This window comes from Amblyomma maculatum, chromosome 1 (assembly GCF_055883805.1).
Source record: "Amblyomma maculatum isolate TAMU_Amacu chromosome 1, ASM5588380v1, whole genome shotgun sequence".
NCBI lineage: Eukaryota > Metazoa > Arthropoda > Arachnida > Ixodida > Ixodidae > Amblyomma > Amblyomma maculatum.
The window spans coordinates 75,906,354-75,915,634 of record NC_139344.1 but is presented as its reverse complement, the minus strand read 5'-3'; the positions used below and the strand labels follow the sequence as shown (position 1 = coordinate 75,915,634).

Below are 9,281 nucleotides of genomic sequence, written 5' to 3'. Positions count from 1 at the left end.
GTCCGACGGACAACCGAACTCGGCCGCAACTCGGCGGCCGATTTCGGACGTCCGCCGGAATTCCGGCGTACGTACGAAAGCGGATGGTCGAATCCGTTCGCCCAGCGGACAGCCGCCTTACGTCCGCCACTGGATTTGTTTTTACACAGCTATGATATAGTTTGTAGTCGTCGTGCTCGTCTGAACTGCGTATAAATCAGTAATGCCGTCAAGTCTGCATTATATGATGCCAGAGCGAATCGATGCGATAAAAAGCGTTTCCATTAAACAGTTTTTTTTTTATTTTCCGCATGTTTCATTGTTGAATTCTTCCATCAAAAATTTTTGATTAAAAGTGAAATGACCATTAAACATGTTTCTATCATGATGCTTCGGTGAAATTTTAATCAGTGGCTGAATAGACGCAGCAAGCAGCAAGCTCAAAAAGAACGAAACCGAACCTATCCTCAAAAAAAATCTGAAATGAGCCAATCCAATCCACCTGACAAGTTGAAGTTTAGTCATGGAAGATGGCTTCACGTTTGCGTGTTCTGCATTTTCTGCGCAGTTACAAATACCTACGGCTGTAATGCACTGCTAGCATTGTTTTTGCTGTGGCTTGGTGCGACTGGCACACTTTGTTCACCCGCCGATTCCAAAGTAAGTATTTCACCGAACTTTTGTTTCTTTAGTGGAACTTTTCGATGCACCGATAGTGGTGAGCTTTTGGGTAAGGAAACAGCTCTGTACAGCAGCCGAACGGTCGAGTGTTTTAGGCGAGTCTGACAGGATGGCTCCGCGCCGACTAACTAAAGTGCAGCCTCAAGTCTGAGGGCCATCTTTTCGGCATTACTGGACGCTGCGCCAGTAAGCCGCGCAACTTCTCTGTCTCTGATTGCCTGCCCGAGCTTTAAAGGAGTTAATTTGTTAACCATGCGCAACGTGCTGAGTTGTAAAAACTATACGAGAAAACTTTTGCACTCCTCGAGCCTATCGTGCGACATGCCTACACTTGTGAAAACGTCGCGAGTTTTTTTTTTTTTTTTTTTTTTTTTAATGGACAGCCGCTGATCTTTCTCTCTCGAGCTTTACGGCAACTACAGTTTCTAGAAGGAACGGCTGTAGCTACTAAATAACTAAAGGTTTAGTACTCTCTTTCAGCTTTGACAAACCAGGACAGCACCTTGCGCATGTTGGTTATGCATGTGGGACCGAACCGCGCAGAACAACCGGACAAGGAGATGAGAGAAAAAAAAAAAGTCAGCACTTGTCTTTTTCTTGACCCGTTGTTCTGCGCTGTTCTGGCACGAATTTGACATACCGCCGCCGCGATACAGTTGGGCTGTGAGCTCTGGTGCCTGCAACGCCTTCTTTTATGCAAAACAGGCATACTGGGAGGCCATGCAAGCCGCGGGCTCAAAAAAAAAAAAAGAGTTGAGCAAAAGTGAGATGAAAACAAAATTGTTGTTGCTTTGTCCTTACAGATATTCAAAGGCTCCTCAGAACTTCACTGCATTATTGACAGCGAGATAATGCCAAAGCTACACTAGAGCCATGCAGTACCTTATAGTGCATGATACTGAGCTTATGTCTCGCACTGAAAGCTCTTACCATGTTCTTAGATTATCATATTAAAGTAGCTTTAAACCCATGCTTGTTAATACAGTGATAGCCATAAATTGAATCTAGGGCATCATGCTCACATACAAGGCTTCTGATAACCGCTGGTCACATGATGTGGGCTATAGCAGAAACCTGTGCCTGGTCATCTTACAAGCATTTGTGCAATTGATGCTTTTAATGTGTTGTAAAAGTTTTTGTGTTCTGTTTCTGTATGGGAATGCTTTCCTTATTGAAGGCTAACATTTGGCTTGCTACAGCAAAACCTCTACCTAGTCATCCTAAAAACAGCACCGCAGTTGGTGCTTTTAGTGTGTTGTAAAAGTATTTGTGTTCTGCTTCTGTATGGCAATGCTTTTCTCATTGAAGACTAGCATGAGGCTTCCAAAAATTTTTCAGATGCCATTTGCTGTAGCCGATTTCGTAGGCCAACAGGAAGCAGCACTTTGAACATGGAAAACTGTCATCCACGGGGGAAAAACAGCAACATCCCTTTGCATTCTCATTTCTTTGGTATGGCTAAATGTGAGTATTGTATCATTATCTATATTATTAATATTGAATCATGATTGTCAGTGTTGAAGTTGTTTGAGCGTGATGATTTTAAACACACAGGACATCCCTTCGACATTAAGGTTTTAGCTTGTTTACATGTAGGATGTAGAACTGGTTTCAACAAACTTTATGCAGCAAATTCTTTTTACATTGTCCACCATGTTACTTTTTGTCATTGGACCCAGTCGTCCACTCTTAGCTTGAATGGGAATGTGTGGCATGCAGTTTGCAAAATAGCAATGCATCCGTCACAGCCATGCATCAAGGCTAAGTGGCTTGTGCGTAGAGGGACCAGCCGCTTCAGCTTCACATCATCTGCCTCTTTGCTCCGGTATGCAGACGGGCATTGAGGCAAAGTGGTTTATGTGTAGAGAAACCAGGAGCTTCTTTGTCACATCTGGCTGTTTGTTACGGTGTGCAGATGCGCATCGAGGCAAAATGGCTGATGTGTAGAGGGACCAGGAGCTGCTGCTTAACGTCCTTCGCCTCTTTACTACAGTGCACAGCCGTGCATTGATGCTAAGTGGCTTGTGCATGGAGGGCCCAGGAGCTGCAGCTTCACGTCTGCCTCTTCGCTCAGGTACGCAGGTGCGTATTGAGGCAAAATGGCTTATGCATAGAGGGACCAGGAGCAGCTGTGTGGCGTAGTGTGTATATTTGCTATGGTGCGTATCGAAGTACAATGGGGGGCTCATGTGTAAAGGTACCATGAGCTGCAGCGTCATGTCGTCTGCCTCTTTACTATGGTGCGCAGGCATGCATCAAGGCAAAGTGGCTTATGCATAGAAGGACCAGGAGCTGTTGCTTCACATCTGCTATGATGCGCAGCTGCATATTGTGTGTGGTGGTGGAAAACATTTCCATCAGATACAAATACAGGAGGTTACTCACTAGCTGACCCTGAGGGGGCCTGTCCTGACAAAAACAAGGGGTCCCTAGTTTGGGACCCCAGTGGTGGTAGAGGGACTATAGGCTGGTACTTCACGCTGTCTGCCTCTTCGCTACGGTGTGCAGCTGCGATGCATCTCAAAAAGTGCATGCCACGCACTCGCATGTTCAGCCTGAGTGGACGACTGTGTACCTGTTATAGCTTTGTTATTCATAGAATAAACCTAGGCCAAGTTGGATAAATTATAGCTCACCTCATATGTGGTCAGCAAAGAAAAGCCACTCCAGAAAATCTGATGCATTTACTGTCGTAGGATTCTTATTCATATACATGCTACTGACAAGTCAGATTCTTCACCCTCAGAAATGCCAGAAAAATAACCAAGGGTGCGTCTGCAATAGTCTAGCTTGCTCTTTCTCTGCAGACTTGAGTGAGATGTGTGTTCCATTGCTGTGGGTGGGACAGGTGTGAATCTTTGATTTTAAGCTTGCAACAAGTATGTTATTGTAGTTTAAGGGCAAAACGGTACTAATAATTGTAGCCCCCCGTGGCCTTTATCCCCTTTTAATAGTGTTGCTAGACACTGAATTATTAGTTTACTCTGCACTGTTTCTGTCTAGTTAATGTGCGGAGATGTACATATATTTATATGACTTGGAGTTGTCGACTTTGCACTTAGAAACATTGTAGCGTTATCTGATGTGTTGCTTTCATTTCTTTAATGATTTCTGTAAGGGATCGGTGGGTATGCTAGGCACCATTATTAGTCTGCTCTTTTTGGGTCACCTGTTCAATGCCCAGCTGCGGCCGTCTCCCACTTGCCCTCGGACAGGAGGCGGAGAGACGCGCACAGAGAGGCAGCTACAGCAGCTACAGTGCTTAACGGAAACATAGGCAGAGAGGGAAAGAAGTCCCCTCTTCCGAGGACTTTGCTGTCGCACTCGAAGACGCGGGGACAGGCAGTTTGTTCTCGTTGCTGTGTCATGTAGGGGGCTCATTTTTATTTAAGGAGCTTTACGAACAGTATACAACTAAGGGGTCCTTAGTACTAAGCGTACTAAGGGGTCCTTAGTACGCTGACTGGACCCATCACCCGGAGGCAGCACAGCTTTGAAACGAGCACCTCTTTTTGAAGAACTGCTTATCGTTCAAAGAAAAAACACTGTCAGGTTGAAGGGTGTAAGGCCCTCTTCCTTGTTGGGGAGCCCATAAAAGTGACAATTATTCAGTGCAGGCGAGCTGAGTGGGGTCTCGCTGAGGATTCCAACCCTGGATGTCAACAATGGTGGGAGATGGCGGCGTTGAAAAAGGGCAAGTGTGTAACAGTGACGGTATGATGAGGAGCGGGAGGATGTGGGTTGGCTCTTCTGATGTGTTCCGCAATGGTGCTGACTCGGACGCCAATAATTGCAATAATTGCCCTGTAAAAGGAGCCGCCAAGGATGCAAGCTTTGGGCAATGGTTGCGCACGTGGGACACCGTTTTGATGGGTTCTAATTTTTTTTCTTTTCTTTTCCTAGGGGAGAGAGTTGGCATGTGACCTAGTGAGCCAATCATTTCGAGGTCCATTCTCTAAATTCCGTTTGTTGTGAAACGAATTTGTTGTCCCTTTTGCATTGCTTGTATTAGGGAGAGGGTGAAGAACTTATGAAAGTGGAAAGACATGCCAAAATGTTTGTTAGCCAGTCATGTGTGAGTTCGTTGTCATTGGGGATGAGAAATGTGGGCGGAGTCCCGAAGTTAATGAAACGGCCCCGCGGCCTGGAGAACTCGTTCTGAGCTAGATTTTGATCTCTTTCCTCTTCAGCATAGATCATGGTCATTGTTTCACCTGTTGTAAATATGTACATTCATGTATAAAATTTTCAGTTCACCTTCCTCTCTGTGTGCAAGTTGTTGTTGCCAGATGCAGTAAATTCACTATTTTCATTTCTATATAACATGCCTTTCTGAAGATGGTGAGCTCTTTTGTCCAATCCTGTAAGAAAGCAGCAAAGCGCTCCCAAATCTTCCACAAAACTGTGTGATATCTTTAATACTAACTGCGGCTTGGTGTCACTCAAAACATGTAGTTGAGGTAAATTTCTTCCCCCCCCCCCCTCTTTTTGTTCGTTCAAGTGAGGACCAGCGGACACTAACTCTTGCTTTTGTAATGCCCTAGGCCCCGCCTTAAGGCAGTACTCCAATGTCAATACCATTTTTATAGCTATAGCTGTCCAACAGCACTAATGTCTTTTATACACTTCTTTTACTAATCTCTTACCCAAGTGGTGGCTTATACTGCGGGGGCGAAATTCTCTGGACAGTATGTCTAGATTTTGGACTAGAATCGCGATGTAAACGAATTGTGACCTTATTTCTCTTGCACACATGAAAGAACTAACGTTCAACTTTCACATCGACAAGTATGGTCCGAGTTTCCTGGTCGATGTAAAAGTTATGTGCTTTGATTGCAGTTTGTGTAGTCCACACACTTGTCCCCGATATTACATAGGGGCAAATTAGGCGCCTTTACAGGGGCAGTTTCTTTGGCGCCCACTACCTTCCCCATAAAAAGCTAGTGTTTCTTGTGAACAGCTGGCTGCATTTATAAATACCATTATTTTTTTGTAATTTGTTGTGCGTAGTTGAGAAATCCATGACATACATGCACAGCTGGTTGCCAGAATTATGCAACCATATTTCAGTAACTAACATCCATGCTGCATGCTGCCGGTAATACATCAGGAGCTTGTGGTTGTCAGTTTTTTGTGTTTTGTGTAACTATAAGCCTTGCTATTGTAATGTCACATATAGCGCTGTGGGTAAACAAATAACTTTACTTTTAACTCTTGTAGAAGCATGAACACTGCGCAATCACTGCGGCGGGCTATGCTTCCACATTGGGCTTTAGCCACATGTCAAATGTCTATCTTTATTCTGCTGCAGCAGCTTGCATGTTATCAGATAAGTTACTTCGTCGCAGCTGCTCTAAGGAGACGCTTTCTAGACGCTTGTAGCCTAGATGTTGATGTCGATATACCCCTGACACGCCCAGGGAATGTCTTCGGTAGAGAGTACATGGAAACCAGCGAAATGTGCAGTTTACAGAACAAAAAGGTAACAATTTTAAATGATGTTATTATTGATCACTTCTTTTCAGAGCAGGAACAATGACTTTAGAAATCTGCCTGTTAAACCGCTCAAAATGCAGGTGTCTGCCGCCAATGCGTACCTGTGTAATACTGCAATGCTCTGGCTGTGCTTTATGTTCATATACAGCATCCTTTATGCTTAGTTTCTCTGCATGGGCACTCCATGTCTGGGCATTACTGAGGGCGCATAGCAGCAAGCATAACATGCCATGGTCAGAGTGGTATGTTCAAAGAGACAACGTAAAAACATTAAAATACTGAATGCCAGGTTCTGGTCAAACTACGTTTGTATCTTTTGTTATTCTGCATGGGTTTTGCTGCAGTTATATGACCTTTCTATATAGTATGTGACAGTTCTGAATGGAGATGCATGCGTACAGTGCCATCTGGAAAAAGCAATTGAGAGAAACTGGCAGTTGCCCTTGGAGATGTGTAATCAAAGTTCAGCACAGATAACTTGAATTTCATTTTCCCTTCTATTGCAGGAGGAGCCCAACCTGCTCTTTCCATCTTAGGCCTGAAAGACCAGCAACAGCTGATCGAGCAAATGCACAGGATAGTAACTGCTCCTGGAATCCCGGCCTGCGGAGGCCGCCCACAGAGAACTCGATCATCTCCTCGCTAATTCCGAATGTTAGGTTTCAATAAACACCTTTTCCTCCGCCACCTCCCCAAGGGAAGAGCTGTCACGGCCAAGGATAATTAAAAAAAATTATTCAAGTAGATTCTTAATACTCCAGTTGGCCTGCATTTTACCATGCCATTCCTTAACATCGATATTTTTTTAGTGTAGACTATTTATGCATGCAGTTTTTGCAATAAAGCAAAAAAAAATGCCTTTTTTACAACCTCGCATGCTGGTATGCCTATGCTCTTAGCATGTTTTCAGGAATGGTGCATTTGTGTAAAGCTCAGCTAGCATATGTGCCTCTTTGATGGAAGTTTTAATTGCACACTACTGTTCGGTGCTTTGTGTGTGAAAGTAAAGCAGACAACAGGAAACTTGAACCTGTTGCATATTCTATTGTCTGCTTTACTCTCACGACAAAGGCATTGAGCACTAGTATGTGACTGAAATTTCCATAGCACATGCTTGCTGAGCTTTACACGAATGTTATTGGCAAGTTTTTACACCAATAGCGGGCCCTGCAAGCATGTTCCGGGAAAAGTCCGAATGTCCGCCTCCGGCTGCCCGTCGGACGTCCGTGGGACGCGATCCGGATCCACGAACGATAGTCCGACGGACGTCCGCTGTACGTATATCGAACGTAACCGGACTTCCGTCGGATGTCCGAAGGTCCGAAAACGGACGTCCGTCGGTCGACCGTCGGACGTCTATGGCCGTCTGGGTTGTCAATTCCTTTCGGGCAACTCAGTGTTGAGTTCTGAAATGCTGACTGAATCAGGATCTTAAGTACTTCAAGTACATTTGTGTGTATTAGGTGCACGGCAGCTTTTTCGAAAAAAAAAAGCTTGTCCAATAGGGCAACAAGCTCTGGTTTCGGATAGTGCAGTCCACTAGAACATTGTCATCGTAGAAGAGCGTACTACATGGGGCTGCTTCTTTCGCTAGTTTCAAGAATAGCGCAAGCGTCACACCCGAAGTTGATTAACTAAACGATATAACCAGCGACGTAAGGTGAACTGGAATATGTGACAGTGGGAAATGAAATAGTAGGAGATGCCATCACCTTCAGTGCCTTGATTTTGCTCTCAGATGAAACGCCCGTCTTGACAATGTAGTCATGTGCCGCTAGCTGTTACGGCCCTCGCATCTAGCCTATGTGACTCCCTTCCGCATATTAACCTTACTTTCCTGAAGAGATCAATGGGTTGCTATATAAGGCTTGAAATGAGTCTTCAGTGAGAGTGTACTTCTTTAACGCTTTAGAAGTTTCTTGCATACTTTCGATATAGCAGGTGAACTCATTTGTAAGTCACTGCATATATAGAGTATCACCTTCATCATTTATTGGCCTTTTTTTACCACTTCGAGCACAAGTGGTGTCATGAATATCAAACTATTTTTTGTTTTCATAATAAGCATAATGTCATGTAAAAAATTCATTAAAACAATGTTTTATTTGCAAAATTAAAATAATGTTTATAATACCACACATTGCATAGTATATGAATTGTAATAACATTTAAAGCTCAACCCTACAACGTTTACTTTGGCTGTTATACTAATACTTTATATCATGCAAGCATTTTGCAATTTACATTACATTTTTATGAAATTATTTTCTTCTTCGGTGCTACATGAATGGTTTCGCATCTAGCGCTGAAAGACGGTTTTGCTGTTGCAGACGAGTTGCTGTCATGTTAGCCTTGAAGAAGCTTCGATGTGATCACTGCTTATTCAGTTTTCTTTTTGTTCCTATTCTTGTACAGGCTTGGGGAAAATTCGGATTAAAATGGACAAAAGTAGCTACCGTGATGTATGCCATGCTTGTCGAACGTTTGCTGAACGACAGTGTTTATTATATCCGTTCACGTGTGGTACGTTGACGACATGCCGCTGCAGCATCTACCTTCTGTGCTCTTTAATTTCGGGGCTGCACTCACCACGAAACTCGCGAGCGACAGCGCGAAACCAGGCAAAAGCCACCCGCCGCCGCTGAAGCGGAGCAAACAGTGAGCAGGTCGCGCCCCTTGCGGTGGCGGAGAGTGTAACTCAAGGAGAAAAGTTCCCATTGTTCCCGCGGCGATTGAGAAGGCCGTAAGAAAGAGCGCGCGCTCTCTCCCTCGAGACCGGCCGTGCACAGACAAGCGTTTAGGGGTAGCTCGGCTGGAAACGCTGATTGGCCCAAACTTTGTGACGTCATATATAACGTCACAAACAACGTCATGAGTCACGTGATATTTTATGATGTCATGTCCGGATGTAGGGCGCACGTGTTTTCCCTAGACTGTCCCTGGATTCCCCATGCTTTTAAGAGCGCCCGGGCGCGACGCAAACGGCAGCTGCCCAGCCGATGGCCGTCGGCGGAGGGGCACGAGGCCTAGCTTGCATGCAGTGCGGACACCGTGGAAACGGCAGCGATGTCAAATAACATATGCACACTTCGAGCCGCGGAGAGGTTTCCGAACCAGCTTGTCAC

General features: G+C 44.8%; 1 long non-coding RNA gene across 1 annotated transcript; it reads left to right on the top strand.

The window, feature by feature from the left end:
* Positions 1-231: 231 nt before the first annotated feature.
* On the top strand, positions 232-7,523 carry LOC146202840 (uncharacterized). Its single transcript, XR_014703778.1, has 3 exons — positions 232-639; positions 1,999-2,124; positions 6,663-7,523. It is a non-coding gene; the product is annotated as an uncharacterized LOC146202840 (long non-coding RNA).
* The last annotated feature ends 1,758 nt before the right edge of the window (positions 7,524-9,281 follow it).